We start from the raw sequence: 18,708 nt of genomic DNA, 5'->3' as shown, positions 1-18,708 counted from the left end.
CCTCAGAAACAAAGCTTTCCCCCCTGGACTATACGCCAGGGACTTCATAGGAATAGAGGGAACGGGTGTCCAACGCCTTTGCCAGCTATATGAAGGTGGGTCACTGCTTCAGTTTAAGGATTTAAAGGCCAGGGCAGATCTTCGCCCTTCTGACTTCTTTCACTTTGTACAACTCAGGAACTTTGCACAGGCCCCGAGCAATAGATCTAGTGCGTTGCAACCGCTTACCTTCTTCGAGGCTATGTGCCTTAGGGCACAGTTCCCGAGGAGCCTTATAACAGCTTTATATGCACAACTGAGCACCTCCACGTCGGAATGGGGGGACCTTACGTACATAGCCCAGTGGGAGGCGGATCTTGGTGAAGAGGTAGAGGGGGTGGATTGGCAGGAGATATGGGAAGCTGCCGCAGCCTCGTCTATTTGTGTTTCAATACAGGAGCAAGCATATAAGACCATGTTTAGGTGGTATACCACCCCGGTGCAGTTGTGCAGGATGAACAGAATACCCACTGATTTATGCTGGAGAGGCTGCGGTCACAAGGGGACTTACCTACACATGTGGTGGGAATGCCCTCGGATCACGCCACTCTGGAAGGAAGTGGCGAACTTACTGAAGGATATCTTCGGTAGGGAGATAGACCTGGACCCATGGGTCTTCCTTCTGGCCAGACCTCTTGAGGGCTGGATCGGGACGGAACTGAAATTGCTGAATAATGTAAACCTGGCGGCGAGGCGGACAATGGCCCAGGTATGGCTTCAACCTTCCCCCCCCCCCCCTCTTCTTAGGGTAATACAAAAGATTAAGGATACGTTCCTTATGGATAAACTCACAGCGAAGGTCAGAGGCACGACGGCGAAGTTTGATAGAGTGTGGGCACCATGGATAGACAGTGGCGCGGGTGATTAGGTAAAAAGGAAGGGGGACCCGGACCACCGCTCTCATTTCTTCCAACACCTATGGGGCAACCGGATGCTTACATACCAGGTTCCCTTAAAGGAGAATGATTTGGGATCCCCTTCCTGTGCTTCTAGCAGAGGGTAAGACCCTATTGGCTGGCACTGAGGTCGGGTGACTACTCCTATCTTGAGTGGCTACATCTCCCCCTCCCCCCCCCCTCTCCCCCCCCCCCTCCCACCCTCCCCTTTGACTGTCTTTCCAAACTTCTCCTCACCCCCGGTTTTCTTGTTTGTATTGTCCTCTGTCCTTTCATTTCTCTACTTTTTATTCTTTGAATGGCTTTAACTGCTAATTCTATCTCTACCGTGGCTGGATTTTGGTCCTACTGGATAGGGATCGGTATCACCCAGTACTATTCTTAGACATGCGCAATTATATCATTTAGTATCCCTTTGGACAGGGTTGTATAGAGGCCCTGTGTAATGTGCACCTGACAGAGATGGGATCTTATATACATGCGTACCGAAGAGATATATCATGTACCTCAGCCATTCTTGTTCTCTTTAAATTTTATGTTATTGGAAAATTGGAGAGACACTGCGCACATACACGGACACTTCAAGACCAGTGTGCCTAATGTATCAACGATACAAAGAATAACACACGATCTATTTTGAATAATTGGCTCAAGGCTTACGCTGGATCTTACTAAAGACTATACTAATATGATGTTTTACACTGTGTATTGTGATGTTGGTGTTTCATCTTGTTATAAATAAAGAATTAAAAAAAAAAAAAAAGGCATAAAAAATGCTTATTACCGTACTCAGACACAAGGCCTTTTTCACCCTACATGGGAATAAAAGTGGCAAACTTTTAGCCAGAATGCTGGCGAAACGACGCCAGATGACGTATATTAACAAAATTAGAGACAAGAAGGGCTCAGTACGTCGCCTACAGACGGAAATCCTGCAAACGGTGAGAGCTTACTACTCGGAGCTCTACTCGCTCCCCCGACCGCAGTCGGAGGCGGCAACTGCCCGCTTAAAAGACTCCTTCCAGCAATACCTGCAAGCACACAAGATGCCTACATTAGACCAACAGGTGACGGACCAACTAGACGAACCCTTCTCACATGAGGAATTGGCGCTGGCAATAAAATGCACCAAGCCCGGCAAGAGCCCAGGCTCTGATTGCCTGCCTCTCTGCTATTACAAACATTTCGCTAACACACTATACCAACCCATGCTGGCCTTGTTTAACGCGATAAGAGAAGGCCATCACTTCCCCAAACAAGCATTGACAGCGCACATAACCATCATCCCGAAAGAGGGCAAGGACGCAGAGCACTGTGGGAACTACAGACCCATCCCCCTCTTCAACTGTGATATTAAACTGATGGCAAAGATTTTGGCCATGCGCCTCCAGCCGCATATCCCCACACTGATACACCCTGACCAGGTCGGGTTTGTAACGAACCGTGAGGCGAGAGACAACACCATTAGGACCCTCACCCTCATGCACAACACAAACGGAAACACCGGAGGCCTTCTTCTGCTGTCCACTGACGCGGAGAAGGCCTTCGACAGGGTGGGATGGGAATACCTATTCCAGACCCTCACCCAGGTGGGCCTTGGACCCCACATGTGCAGCTGGATCAAAGCCATGTATGACAGACCCACGGCACACGTAATAGAGAATGGGGCACTAACGGACGAGTTCCCGATATACAACGGCACCCGCCAGGGGTGCCAACTATCCCCGCTGCTCTTCGTTCTTGCCCTTGAACCGTTTTTGACGGCCATCAGACAGCACCACGACATCACAGGCATACAAACGGGGGTCACACACCACAAAGTAGCCGCCTACGCAGACGACCTCCTCTTTTTTGTTACTAGACCTGAGATCTCCCTCCCCAATATACTGCAAGCTTTTAAGACATTCGGAGCCATATCCAACCTAAAAATAAATTACTCCAAATCCTACATCCTGAATGCGGATTTACCCAATAGCCGAGCCTCCCCTCTCCGCGCTAGCTTCCCATTCCAGTGGGCAGAACACAAGATACGCTACCTGGGTACGTGGTTGACCAAGCAGAGGGAGGACCTATACAGGGAGAATTTTACCCCTATGTTAAATATATTCAAGAGAGAACTAACTGAATGGTCCTATCCACATATTTCGTGGCTGGGAAGGGTTCAGGTAATTAAAATGAACCTCCTCCCACGCCTACTATACCTGTTTCAAATGCTCCCCATAACAATCCCCAAAAGATTTTTTACTGCCCTACACTCGATGACAGGTATATGGAACGGGAAAAGACCACGAATTAAGTTCCAGGCCCTTACTTTACCCAAGGAGAGAGGAGGGCTGGCCATCCCTGACTTCCACCTATACTATACAGCAGGACACCTACAGAGGGTCATGGAATGGACCAAGACCAACGTCCACAAATTGTGGAAGGTGGTAGAGGAGACAGAGAAAGCTGGACCAGTATCGGCCCTACCGTGTTGCTCCGGGGGTGGCCTCGGCCGGGGATGCTCCTCATTGGCACAGCATACCCTACGGGTATGGCACAGAGCGTCCTGGGTACATGGTCTCACCCGGCACCCTTCGCCCCTGCTGCCCTTAATCCATAACCATGACTTCCCCCCAGGCTTCGATCCGAACGCCTTCAGAGACGTCATTCGCAAACCCATCCCCAGACTACACCACATATACACACACACCGGCCGGAAGACACTTGCTAACCTGACAGAGAACACCCCCCCACATTCCTACAAACCTTCAAGTACAAACAACTATCGAACTACATAGACTCTCTACCCGGGGGACGAGCCCACGCTAGGAACCCGACTACCTTCGAAGAGTACTGTACCCACCCAGACCCTCTGCCCCACAGCATATCTCTCATATACTCACTACTACAAAGGGAGACTCCGACAGAGATTCCTGCCTTCAAGGGCACATGGGAAACTACCCTGGGGAGGACATTTACCGAGACAGAATGGGAAAAAATATGTTATCTCACACACCACTGCTCTACTTTCACCAAGACACAGGAGACGGCATTTAAACTGCTGAGTCACTGGTACCGTACCACACATAAGCTCCATGCAATAGACCCCTCACACTCCGACTTATGTTGGCGATGCGGAGAGGCAAAGGGTAACACACTGCATATATGGTGGGAATGCCGCAGAATTAAACCATTCTGGAAGGGCATATACGCCATCCTGAAGAAGTTCTCAGACGCACCTCCACCACTGGAACCAGCGGCGATGCTACTGCATCACACCACCATACCCAGATCCCGATACAAAAAATCCATGACTATCAGGATCCTCAATGTAGCCAAACAGGTCATACCACAATATTGGAGACAGGATAGGTCCCCTCCCCTTAGGGCCTGGTTCAACCAAATGGAAGAGCTCAGGGCAATAGAAGAATTACATTCGGGAGCAACTAACACCACTGAAAAATACATGGAGATATGGACACACTGGATGGTATCTACCGCACGGACAGACTTCGCCACCCACCTGGACTTAGAAGACCCACCTGACGATACTGACACCCCTGACTGAACCCGCCACCCAGCCCACCAGCCCCCCCACACACCGACAGTATTTCCCTCTCCCCGACCCGCTCCCCCCCCCTCTTTCCCCCCGCTACCTTCACGGATGCCGTGGATCTGAAGACACTGGGACATGTCTGACCACTCGAAAGTGGAATCACGAGTACTGATGGACACCCATCACATGACAGCTATAGGGACTTGGGAGCCACTGACGCAACACTGACCAGTCCCCCCTTCATTCACTAAACCAGAGACGCACACACACGCTAGTCATAGATGCCCTGATGGGAACTGGAGGGGCAGCGGAGTGCAATCAACTGGGGGACACACGCAATGACCACAATGAAAATTAGCCACTGTGTTGCTGAATAGGGACCTGCGAGTCCATCATTGATGTGGGCCTGCGAGCCCGAATACTTACTAATTTTGACATACAAGACCTGGCACATATAGTGCCCTACTTCCAATGCTCTCGAAGAAGACCTGCGAGTCTCACTGTGAATGTCAGATATGTTTTCACCACAATATGCTTAAGAGACCTGCGAGTCTCACTGTGAACATAAGTTGATACTGCTAATAAAAATATATTTACAAAAAAAAAATGCTTATTACCACTACACTTGGTATAAGCTAGCGGAAAAATTATTTCAAGCTAAGGTTCAAAACATGTCTTTTGAAATACCCTAGGGCAGGGCTTCCCAAACTTTTATGGCCCGAGACCCACTTTTCAAAATGGTAATTTTTCGAGACCCACTTGCTTTTTTTAATGCATATTTTAAAAAGTGAACACCATGACAATCCGCTTTAGAGGCATACAATTGGCACACCATAGCAATCCGCTTTAGATGTACACCATGGCAATTGCTTTTAGAGGCATAAATCTGGCACACCATAGCAAACAGCTTAAGAGGCATACAATTGGCACACTATAGCAATCCGCTTTAGAGGCATACAGTTGGCATACCATGGCAATCAGCTTTAGAGGCTTACAATTGGCACACCATGGCAATCAGCTTTACAGGCATACAATTGGAACATTATGGCAGCTTTAGATGCATAAAATAGGCATACCGTGGCAATCAGCTTTAGACGCATAAAATTGGTACATTATGGCAATCAGGGTGGGGAGTGGGAGGGGGCAGGGAGTGAAGGGGTTACAGGGTGGGGAGGGGAGGGGGAGGGGGCACGGAGTGAAGGGGTTACAGGGTGGGGAGGGGAGGGGGCAGGGAGTGAAGGGGTTACAGGGTGGGGAGGGGGCAGTGAGTGAAGGGGTTACAGGGTGGGGAGGGGGCAGGGAGTGAAGGGGTTACAGTGTGGGGAGGGGGCAGGGAGTGAAGGGGTTACTGGGTGGGGAGGGGGGGGCAGGGAGTGAAGGGGTTACAGGGTGGGGAGGGGGGCAGGGAGTGAAGGGGTTACAGGAGGGGGAGGGGGGCAGGGAGTGAAGGGGTTACAGGAGGGGGAGGGGGCAGGGAGTGAAGGGGTTACAGGGTGGGGAGGGGAGGGGAGGGGGCAGGGAGTGAAGGGGTTACAGGGCAGGGGAGGGGGCAGGGAGTGAAGGGGTTACAGTGTGGGGAGGGGGCAGGGAGTGAAGGGGTTACGGGGAGGGGAGGGGGCAGGGAGTGAAGGGGTTACAGGGCGGGGGAGGGGGCAGGGAGTGAAGGGGTTACAGTGTGGGGAGGGGGCAGGGAGTGAAGGGGTTACGGGGAGGGGGAGGGGGCAGGGAGTGAAGGGGTTACAGGGTGGGGAGGGGGCAGGGAGTGAAGGGGTTACAGGGGGGGAGGGGGCAGGGAGTGAAGGGGTTACAGGGTGGTGAGGGGGCAGGGAGTGAAGGGGTTACAGGGGGGGCAGGGAGGGAAGGGGTTACAGGGTGGGGAGGGGGAGGGGGCAGGGAGTGAAGGGGTTACAGGGTGGGGGGGCAGGGAGTGAAGGGGTTACAGGGTGGGGGGCAGGGAGTGAAGGGGTTACAGGGTGGGGAGGGGGCAGGGAGTGAAGGGGTTACAGCGTGGGGAGGGGGCAGGGAGTGAAGGGGTTACAGGGTGGGGAGGGGGGACAGGGAGTGAAGGGGTTACAGGGTGGGGAGGGGGGACAGGGAGTGAAGGGGTTACAGGGTGGGGAGGGGGGGCAGGGAGTGAAGGGGTTACAGGGTGGGGAGGGGGGGCAGGGAGTGAAGGGGTTACAGGGTGGGGAGGGGGAGGGGGAGGGGGCAGGGAGTGAAGGGGTTACAGGGTGGGGAGGGGGCAGGGAGTGAAGGGGTTACAGTTTGGGGGTGGGGGGTAGGGAGAAAATGATTTACATTAGGTGGCAGGATCTGGGGGCTGTGTCCTACCTTCATTTAATTCCCTGGTGGTCCAGTGTCTCCCTGGTGGTCCGGTGGGCTACCTCTCCGGTCTGAGCTCCGCTGGGTGCAGAGCTGCAGACTATGTAATAAAAGTCTCGCGAGCTCCCTGAGTGTTGCCATGGTAACGCTCTGGGAGCTCGCGAGACTTCTATCACACAGTCTGCAGCTCTGCACCCGGTGGAGCTGCAGACCGGAGCTGCTGGGCAGACTGATTGGATGGAGCCCGGCGGTTTGCTCCCTCCTGGTGTCAGTCTGCCTGACTGCCCAGCGGCCCCGGATGTGTGGGTCAGCGCGACCCACTGGGAATCGCCCTGCGACCCACCAGTGGGTCGCGACCCACACTTTGGGAACCGCTGCCCTAGGGTGTCTTCTTTAAGAAATGGTATGCCTTTATGGGGTAGCTGGAATAATTAACCTACAAAAAATCTCCAAAGTGGGGTATGGACACAGCGTAAAAATGTAAAGTTTGAAAAAACTTAAATGGCTGTGTCTGAAATGTGCCCCTTCAACGTCCACATATACCTGGCAAAGGTACATATGGGGTTATTGCTGTACTCAGACAACATAGCTGAGCAACATATAAAGTATTATAAAGCCGTAGCACACATAAGATTTTCAAAATACTGTGTGTCAAAAAAGCAGAAAAAATGCTTTTTACCACTACACTTGGTACAAGCTAGCGGAAAAATCATCCCACGCTAAGGTTCAGAATTTGCCTTTTGAAATACCCTTGGGCGTCTTGTTTAAGAAATAGTATGCCTTTTTGGGGTAGTTGGAAAAAGCAGCCTGCTAACATACCGTATATACTCGAGTATAAGCCGAGTTTTTCAGCCCATTTTTTGGGCTGAAAAACCCCAACTCGGCTTATACTCGAGTCAAGGTCTGTATTATGGCAATTTGCATTGCCATAATACAGACTGGGGGGAGAGGGGGGCTGGCAGAGCTGTAACTTACCTTTCCTGCAGCTCCTGTCAGCTCTCTCCTCCTCTGCGTGTCCGGTCAGCACCTCGGTCAGCTCCCAGTGTAAGTCTCGCGAGAGCCGCGGCTCTCGCGAGACTTACAGTGTGAGCTGATAGAAGGAGCTGCACGGACGGCGCAGAGGAGGAGAGAGCTGACAGGAGCTGCAGGAAAGGTAAGTTACAGCTCTGCCAGGACCACTATGGGATGGAGGGGGGGATAAGGACCACTAGGGGAGGGGAGGGGGAAGTAAGGACCACTAGGGGAGGGGAGGGTAAGGACCACTAGGGGAGGGGTGAGTCAGGACCACTGGGGGAGGGGGGTGAAGGAACACGGGGGTGGGGAGGTAAGGACCACTGAGGGAGGAGGCGGGGAGGTCAGGACATATGGGGGGTGGGGGGCAAATATCCTTGCACCGGCCCTGCACACACTGCATTCATACACTGCATTCATACACACACTGCACTCACACACACTGCATTCATACACACACACACTGCATTCATACACACGCTGCACTCATACACACACGCTGCACTCATACACACACACGCTGCACTCATACGCACACACGCTGCACTCATACGCACACACTGCATTCATTATACACACACTGTAAATAAATATTCAATTAATATATTTTTTTTAGGATCTAATTTTATTTAGAAATTTACCAGTAGCTGCTGCATTTCCCACCCTAGTCTTATACTCGAGTCAATACGTTTTCCCAGTTTTTTGGGGAAAAATTAGGGGCCTCGGCTTATATTCGGGTCGGCTTATACTCGAGTATATACGGTATTTAAAAATAGAATTCGGACCCATTAAAACTATCCATGTAAATTTCACACTTAAAAACCTGAACTTGTCACGTCTCTTTCACAGCACTGTAACTTCACAAAATAGTGTCTAGGTCAGTGATGGCGAACCTTTTTGAGCCCGAGTGCCCAAACCGCAATAAATGCCAACTTTTTTTTCCTCAAAGTGCCAACACTGCAATTAAACCTGAATACTGAGGTTTAAGTTTAGAAAAAACAACTTGTACAGTTGTCCGAACTAATTAACAACTTTTGTTTTAAAAGAAGAACACAACAGAGAGTTCAATGATACAGATTTTAAATAATGATACAAATAGATAAAATTCAGCTTATATTTATTAGTATCTCCAACAAATGCAATACATACACACAGACTGCAGAACACATTCTCACAGTCTGCTAAATACATACACACACCGTCCGCTAAATACATACACACACACCCTCCACTAAATACACACTCCCCATCAGCTAAATACATAAACACACAGTCCGCTAAATACACACACACACAGTCCGCTGAGTACACATACAGACAGACTGCTGAATACACACACATACTGCATTGAGGGGTGCAGTGTGTGTGTGTAAGGGTGTGGAGGGCTGTGTGTGTGTGGGGTGCAGTGTGTGGGGGGTGTGCTCATTGTGTGTGGGGTGTGCTGTGTGTGTGTGGGCGGGTAGGGGTGCTGTGGGTGGTAGGGGTGGTAAGGGGTGCTGTGGGTGGTAGGGGTGGTAAGGGGTGATGTGGGGGTAAGGGGTGCTGTGGGGGTAAGGGGTGGTAAGGGGTGCTGTGGGGGTAAGGGGTGGTAGGGGTGCTGTGGGGGTAAGGGGTGCTGTAGGGGTAAGGGGTGGTAAGGGGTGCTGTGGGGGTAAGGGGTGCTGTGGGGGTAATGGGTGGTAAGGGGTGCTGTGGGGGTAAGGGGTGCTGTGGGGGTAATGGGTGGTAAGGGGTGCTGTGGGGGTAAGGGGTGCTGTGGGGGTAAGGGGTGGTAAGGGGTGCTGTGGGGGTAAGGGGTGATGTGGGGGTAAGGGGTGCTGTGGGGGTAAGGGGTGCTATAGGGGTAAGGGGTGCTGTGGGGGTAAGGGGTGCTGTGGGGGTAATGGGTGGTAAGGGGTGCTGTGGGGGTAATGGGTGGTAAGGGGTGCTGTGGGGGTAATGGGTGGTAGGGGGTGCTGTGGGGGTAATGGGTGGTAAGGGGTGCTGTGGGGGTAAGGGGTGCTGTTGGGGTAAGGGGTGGTAAGGGGTGCTGTGGGGTAATGGGTGGTAAGGGGTGCTGTGGGACTAATGGGTGGTAAGGGGTGCTGTGGGGGTAAGGGGTGGTAAGGGGTGCTGTGGGGGTAAGGGGTGGTAAGGGGTGCTGTGGGGGTAATGGGTGGTAAGGGGTGCTGCGGGGGTAATGGGTGGTAAGGGGTGCTGCGGGGGTAAGGGGTGGTAAGGGGTGCTGTGGGGGTAATGGGTGGTAAGGGGTGCTGTGGGGGTAAGGGGTGGTAAGGGGTGCTGTGGGGGTAAGGGGTGCTGTGGGTGGTAGGGGTAAAAATACATAAAAAACAAAAACAAAAGAAAATATATATCAATGCTGTATCCCCCCCCTCCCTTCCTCTTACCTTTGGTGAAGGGGGGGCGGGGAGGGGGGGGGCCACAGCGATCCCTGGTGGTCCGGTGGTAAGTTTGTTTGTGGCAGCTAGCTAGCAGCTCTTCTGTCCTCCCGCGCGATGCTGTGTGGAGCGTTGCCATGGTAACGCGCGGCAACGCTCCACACAGCATCGCGCGGGAGGACAGGGGAGCTGCTTGCTAGAGCCCTCCCCCTGCCTCCCGACCCGGAAGCAGAGTAGGCACCTGCCGTTTCGGGCAGGCAGGTGCCTACTCTGCAGACAGCCAGCGGCCCCCTCTCTCCCGGCGACCTATGGCCGCGTGCCAGCAGAGCGGGCCCGGCGTGCCACAGGTTCGCCATCACTGGTCTAGGTTATACATTGGGCGTATTGTTTTACTCAGAAGAGGTAACTGAGCATACTTAGGGGGAATTTATGACAGTGGCACTCAGGCCCAGATTGGCCATCGGGCAAACCGGGCAAATGCCCGGTGGGCCGCGATGGTCACGGGCCGAGGCCGGGGAGATCCAGCTGTTGTATGCAGGGCCGGCGCTATCCGAGTGCCGGCCCCGCTGTGTTTCATGAAGGGCCGGTGGAGAGATCAAAGATCTCCCTCACCGGCCCACATGCTGTCAAACGCAGCCGTCGGCGGGGAGAGACCGAGCCAGCCAGCCAGTCTGGAGAGAGGACCCGGCGGAGCTCTAACTTGCAGCTCCGCCGGGTTTCTCTCGCGAGATCCGGACCGTTGCCATGGCAACCGGCCGGGTCTCGCGAGAGTGAACTCTAGCCCCAAGGGGCTAGAGATCACTTACCACGAGGACCACCAAGGATTATGTCTGTTGGTTTTTTTTGGTTTTTTTATTATTATAAAAAAAAACATCAATATTGGCATTTACCTGCACCCCCCAACACACAATCCTAACACACATCACCTTCATACAGCCCCCTTACACACATCACCCCCATACAGCCCCCTTACACACATCACCCTCATACTGCACCCTAACACACATCACCCCCATACAGCACCCTAACGCACATCACCCCCATACAGCACCCTAACGCACATCACCCCCATACAGCACCCTAACGCACATCACCCTCATACAGCACCCTAACGCACATCACCCTCATACAGCACCCTAACGCACATCACCCTCATACAGCACCCTAACGCACATCACCCTCATACAGCACCCTAACGCACATCACCCCCATACAGCACCCTAACGCACATCACCCCCATACAGCACCCTAACGCACATCACCCTCATACAGCACCCTAACGCACATCACCCTCATACAGCACCCTAACGCACATCACCCTCATACAGCACCCTAACGCACATCACCCCCATACAGCACCCTAACGCACATCACCCCCACACAGCACCCTAACGCACATCACCCCCACACAGCACCCTAACGCACATCACCCCCACACAGCACCCTAACGCACATCACCCCCACACAGCACCCTAACGCACATCACCCCCACACAGCACCCTAACGCATTTTTTGTGCTGAAAAACCTCCACTCGACTTATACTCGAGTCAATTGTCTGTATTATGGCAACTTACATTGCCATAATACAGACAAGGACCGCCGGGCTCATTACAAGCCCGGCGGTCCTGTTGGGGGCTGGCAGAGAGCGTTTACTTACCTTTCCTGCAGCTCCTGTCAGCTCCCTTCTCCTCCACGCCGGTCCGGTCAGCTCCCTTCTCCTCCAGTGTAAGTCTCGGTCAGAGCGTTGCCATGGGTTACCGTGGCAACGCTCTGTGCGGCCGCAAGACTTACACTGGGAGCTGACCGGACCGGCGCGGAGGAGAAGGGAGCTGCTAGGAGCTGCAGGAAAGGTAAGTAAATGCTCTCTGCCAGCCCCCTCCTACACAGCCCATCCACTGGACCACCAGGGAATGAGAGCCCCCCTCAATAAAATATTAATAATATAACTAAAAAAAATAATATTAAAATAATAATTAAAAAATAATAATAAAAATACCCACCCCCCACCAAGGCGCTGCATCACATACACAAACACACTCTGCATCTCACACACACACACTGCATTCATACACACACAGGATTCATACACACACACACTGCACTCATACACACACACACACATTCATTATATACACACACTGTAAATAAATATTCAATTAATATAATTTTTTGGGGATATAATTTTATTTAGAAATTTACCAGTAGCTGCTGCATTTCCCACCCTAGTCTTATACTCGAGTCAATAAGTTTTCCCATTTTTTGGGGGGGTAAAATTAGGGGTCTCGACTTATATTCGGGTCGATTTATACTAGAGTATATACGGTATGTAAAAAAATATTTCAAAAACTTTCTCACCACAAAATTTGAAATAAATTGGTGAAAAAATGGTGGCAAGTTAAGGTATAATATATGTCTAATAACATACCCTGGAGTGTCTGCTTTCTCAAATGGAAGGCCTTTTGTAAAGTCAAATGGCTATAATGACACATAATCAGACATATGACCATCAATGAAAATTCCAACTATAGAAACTGAAATAGCATGGTCTCCTATATGGCATTGTAGCTTCACAGAATAGGGGCAAATGTATACAATGGGGGTATCGTTGTACTCAGATGATGTAGCTGAACACAATATGGGGTTCTGTACAGGGATAGCACACACTAGGTTTCCGAAATACACATTACCAAAACCTTGTTATATGTGTATATGCCAAAATAGAGAAAAAATAAAATTTTACTCCAATATTTAGCAGAGATTGGCGGTGAAATGGCTACGCAAAAAGTGTCAAACTAACCTTAGGTAAATAGCCTGTGATGTCTACTTTATATAAATATATACTTTTGTGTGGAAATTTTGTTTCCTGTAATGGGTATTAAACTTCCAAGACAAACATACCAACTTCTAAAATTGTTTCACATTGAAATTTTATTTTAGACCTTGTAGTTTACCTGTAACTTTCAAAATAACAAATTCAAATAACATATTCAAAAAACTGAAACCCGGGGGCGGAGCTTGGCGATTGAACAGAGCAGTCGCATGCTAGATGCGCTCCGTAAAAAACCCCAGCAATATTCGCCCTTTTTAGGGGACCCAAACCCCAAATATACCGACCCAAAGTCTCCTGACCAAGATGGGAAGGAAGACAAAGAAGCAGAAACCGGACCAACCTAAACCCGGGACCACTATAGGCGAGCTATTCCGCCAGGTCCAGGGCGCGTACGGACCCAAAATGGCCGCCGAAAGCGAAGGCTACTCAGACTCCTCTGAGGATTTTTACCCGGAGGAGAGGGCCGGCAGCTCACCTACTGTGAAACCTCCTCAACCGCAAACCAATCCAGATGACAAGGGGCCGGTGACGGCTGCACTGCTAAAACCATCCTGGGGGACTTGCAGAGGATGCTCCAGGCGGACGTCGCCCAACTGAGAGCAGATCTCACGGGCCTAGTGGGCCGCATCGAAGCAACTGAAACAACTTCCACACGACACACGCAGGAACTCACGGAGCTCAGGCAAGAGATACATACACTTAAACTCCATCAAGCCAAAATGGAGCAACGCATTGGGGCATTGGAGGACAACCGACGCCGCAACAATATAAAGATCCGCGGAGTGGTGGAGGATATCCCCACGGAGGAGATCCCATACTTCCTGAGAAGACTTGTGGGCGCCTTACTACCACCTAAACAGGCCAAACACAACAGCATTGAGGCGGCCTTCCGGACCCCTAAACCCTGGAGAGCGCCGACCACGGCCCCCAGAGACCTGGTGGTGCGTTTCAAAGACCTCGGCAGACAAAATGGCGATCCTCACAGCCCTAAAGGGGGCAGCCATATACAGATTTGAAAACATGGACTTATCCTTTTACATGGACTTATCGGGGGACACCCTGCAATGGCGCAGGTCCCTACAACCGCTCACCACTCAGCTCAGGGCTCACCCACAGCATATACTGCAGGTACTGCACAATGACATAGTCCACACCATCTCAGACCTCCAAGGAGCGCCCGCCCTGTCCTGCACATTGGGCCTACCACCAGGCGAACTACGGGCAGTAGACCTACCGGGGCATACAGTAGCGACAAGGAGCTGGGATCCGGCAATCATCCCATGGGAGAAATGCAACGGGTACAGCTGCAACCACCCAAGACCCCGGCCACTATGCAACCAGACTTTGAAAGTGGGTTAAACCCATCATCTCCCTCCCCTGAATATCTGCTATTTTTCCCCAAGTAGAGCTAGACAACGAAACCTGGCCCACTCACACCCATCCCGGGACTCACCCAGCCTGCAGGATGCAGGATAGATCCTCCCTAACCAGAGACTCATGGTACAACAACCGACTCCGCCCGTAAGAGACATAACCAGGAGCACCTAGCACACTGAACCCCCCTACCTACCGCAGACACGGACACCTTCTCTACATTCTAAACCACATACACAGGGCCAAAAAGGAGAATAACAGGAGACATAACAGTCTTAACTGTAAAATACTATACCCCGCAAACCAGCTTAGCTATGTATACCCAAATAGAGAAGTCTTGCCAACTCTAGGTTACTGTTAATGTTGGAACTTACTACACTTAGGATTTTGGCTGCCACTGAATGCATAAGCTTCATAGCACAGTTAACTAATTCCTTACTTTTAAGCAAACGAGATAGGATTCAACTTTCTGTTTTTTGATCATAATATAAAAATATGCAATGTTTCTTTCTACGGACCAAATGTACACTTATGGATGAAACTCTGTATGCCCTAGCTGTTATGGCAAAGCATACTGTTTGTGAATATCCCTGCACAATTAACCCCTTAAGGGCCGAGGACGGTTCAGGACCGTCATCTGCATTTTTCCATTGGCGACCGCTGACGGTCCTAAACCGTCCTAACGGTCTTAGTTACTTACCCGATCGCCGTCGTTCCCCCGGCGGCGATCTGCGTTGCTCCCGGTGTGGGGAGACTGCCTGCAGCCCAGACAGTCTACCCATGGCAGATTAGGACCTGGGGGCCATGTGATCGCTCAACTGAGCGACCACATGGTCACAATAGGTGTCCATGTGTCTGCCTGCAGGGGGACTGTCTGTGCTGACAGGCAGTCTCCCTGCTAGTGTAAAATCAAAGAAAAAAAATAAAGGTTTAAGTTAATAAAAATAATAATTATATATGTGTATATATATATATATATATATGATATATTGACATATATTATATATAATATACGTCTAAGTGTATTTTTATATTAATATGTAAATATATTAATATAAAAATACACTTATAATTAAATTACACACGTGTGTATATATATAATATATATAATAACTATATATATTGTGTGTATATATATATATATATATTATTATAAAAACAAATAATAAGTCATTTAAATTAAATAAAAAAATGTCAAAATAATAATAAAAATGAAAAAAATTATATCTACATGAAATGTTATTCTAACTGTATTTTGATATTAATATATATATATTTATATCAAAATACACTTAGAATGAAATTGTATATATATATCTATGTATATATAAATAAATAGAAAGAATACGAACTATACATATGTCCATATACAAAATTACATAAATAATTATCTAAATATACACGTAGACTTCAAATATATAAATATGCATATATATTTAAATTCTACGTGCGTATTTATGTAATATTTTTACATAATTAAGTTATTTTATTGATTGCAATTTAAGGGACCTGCCTGCCAACCCAGGTCGAAAGTCTAGAGAATTTAATTTGTTAGCACTGTATTTTACCCTGTAACGTTCTACAACACCCTAAAACCTGTACGTGGGGGGTACTGTTTTACTCGGAAGACTTCGCTGAACACAAATATTAGTGATTCAAAACAGTAAATCATATCACAGCGATGATATTGTCAGTGAAAGTGACTTTTTTTTTTTAATTTTTCACACACAAACAGCACTTTTACTGATGATATAATTGTTGTAATACATTTTCCAGTTTTGAAACACTAATATTTGTGTTCAGCAAAGTCTCCTGAGTATAACAGTACCCCCCATGTACAGGTTTTATAGCGTTTTTGAAAGTTACAGGGTCAAATATATGGGTCAAATATTTTTACATTGAAAATGGCCAGGTTGGTTACGTTGCCTTTGAGAGCGTATGGTAGCCCAGGAATGAGAATTACCCCCATGATGGCATACCATTTGCAAAAGAAGACAACCCAATGTATTGCAAATGGTGTATGTCCAGTCTTTTTTAGTAACCACTTAGTCACAAACACTGGCCAAAATTAGCGTTCAATTTAGTTTTTTACACACAAACAAATATGAATGCTAAATATGGCCAGTGTTTGCGACTAAGTGGCTACTAAAAAAGTCTGGACATACCCCATATTGAATACCTTGGGTTGTCTACTTTAAAAAAAATATGTACATGTGGGGTGTTATTTAGCAATTTATGACAGATAATAGTGTTACAATGTCACTATTGATACATTTTAAAAATGTATGTTTTGAAACCGCAATATCCTACTTGTACTTATAGCCCTATAACATGCAAAAAAAATAGCAAAAAGCATGTAAACACTGGGTATTTTTAAACTCAGGACAACATTTTGAATCTATTTAGCAGTTTTTTCATTCGCTTTTGTAGATGAGTAAAAGATTTTTCACATAAAAGTAAAAAAACATGTATTTTTTTCAATACAGAGCGGAAAATTACAGCTAAACACAAACACCACAAAAGTGTCAAAAAGATGCCTGGTCGCAAATGTACAACATCGCAAAAACAGTCCGGTCCTTAAGGGGTTAAAATAAAGAATTAAAAAAATAAATAAACTGAAACCCTACACATATTATGCACTTTGTAAATCAAGACACATAAATTAATTGATTTTGAATTACTTTTCCTAAGCTGGACATATTATGCACACATTATTATTGGCAAAACTTGGGGGGGGGGAAGCATTTTTTTGTTTTTTTCCACATTACCGTATATACTCGAGTATAAGCCGAACCGAATATAAGCCGAGGCCCCTAATTTTACCCAAAAAAACTGGGAAAACTTATTGACTCGAGTATAAGACTAGGGTGAGAAATGCAGCAGCTACTGGTAAATTTCTGAAATAAAATTAGATCCTAAACAAAATATATTAATTGAATATTTATTTACAGTGTGTGTATATAATGAATGCAGTGTGTGTGTATGAATGCAGTGTGTGTGTATGAATGCAGTGTGTGTGTATGAATGCAGTGTGTGTGTATGAATGCAGTGTGTGTGTATGAATGCAGTGTGAGTGTATGAGTGCAGCGTGTGTATGAGTGCAGCGTGTGTATGAGTGCAGCGTATGTATGAGTGCAGCGTGTGTATGAATGCAGTGTGTGTGTGTATGAATGCAGTGTGAGTATATAAATGCAGTGTGTGTGTGTATGAGTGCAGTGTGTGTGTGTATGAGTGCAGTGTGTGTGTATGAGGTGTGTGTGTGTGTGTGTGTGTGTGTGTGTCAGAGCCTTGGTGGGGGGTGGGCAGTATTTTATTTTAATTTTTTTTATTATTTTTTTATTATTATTATTTATTATTTGTATTTATTTAATTTAATTATTATTTTTGTATTATTATTTAATTATTATTATCTTATTATTGTTATATTATTTTTTTCGTCCCCCCTCCCTGCTTGATACATGGCAGGGAGGGGGGCTCTCCTTCCCTGGTGGTCCAGCATTGGCAGTTCAGTGGGGGGAGAGGGGGGCTGGCAGAGAGTTTACTTACCTCTCCTGCAGCTCCTGTCAGCTCTCTCCTCCTCTGCGCCGTCCGTGCAGCTCCCTCTGTCAGCTCCCAGTGTAAGTCTCGCGAGAGCCGCGGCTCTCGCGAGATTTACACTGGGAGCTGACCGAGGTGCTGAACGGACGGCGCGGAGGAGGAGAGAGCTGACAGGAGCTGCAGGAGAGGTAAGTAAACTCTCTGCCAGCCCCCTCTCCCCCAGTCTGTATTATGGCAATGCAAATTGCCATAATACAGACTATTGACTCGGGTATAAGCCGAGTTGGGGTTTTTTAGCATAAAAAACGTGCTAAAAAACTCGGCTTATACTCGAGTATATACGGTATTTTGCATTTTTTTGTAATAAATGAGAATTTATATATGTATATGTCACATCAAATTAAAGCCATTTTTGTTGTCTAAAAAACTGTATATAATATCTGTTGGTACAGTAAATGAGAGAGATGAAAATTGCAGTTGAACACAAACAGCAAAAAATGCAAAACTTGCTTGTGTCCTTAAGGGTATGTCCAGCTTCTGAAGCTGTGTCCTTAAGGGGTTATACAGTATTACTTCCTCAACTCCTAAGTGGCAAAACAATGAGCAGGGGCAATCTATACACTAAACCTGCTTAATTAAAGGGACACTCTAGTCACCAGAACAACTAAAACTTAATGCAGTAGTTCTGGTGAGTATAGTATGTCCCTGCAGGATTTTTAATGTAAACACTGCCTTTTCAGAGAAAAGGCAGTGTTTACATTACAGCTTATGAACACCTCTAG

At 48.2% G+C, this 18,708-nt stretch overlaps 1 protein-coding gene across 1 annotated transcript in view; it reads left to right on the top strand.

The window, feature by feature from the left end:
• Positions 1-18,708, top strand: part of GPN2 (GPN-loop GTPase 2) — a 31,004-nt gene that overhangs the window by 9,825 nt on the left and 2,471 nt on the right. The gene's annotated exons all lie outside the window — the stretch shown is intronic.

Source organism: Pelobates fuscus, chromosome 1, assembly GCF_036172605.1.
Source record: "Pelobates fuscus isolate aPelFus1 chromosome 1, aPelFus1.pri, whole genome shotgun sequence".
Lineage (NCBI taxonomy): Eukaryota > Metazoa > Chordata > Amphibia > Anura > Pelobatidae > Pelobates > Pelobates fuscus.
This window is presented reverse-complemented; position numbering and strand designations above follow the sequence as displayed.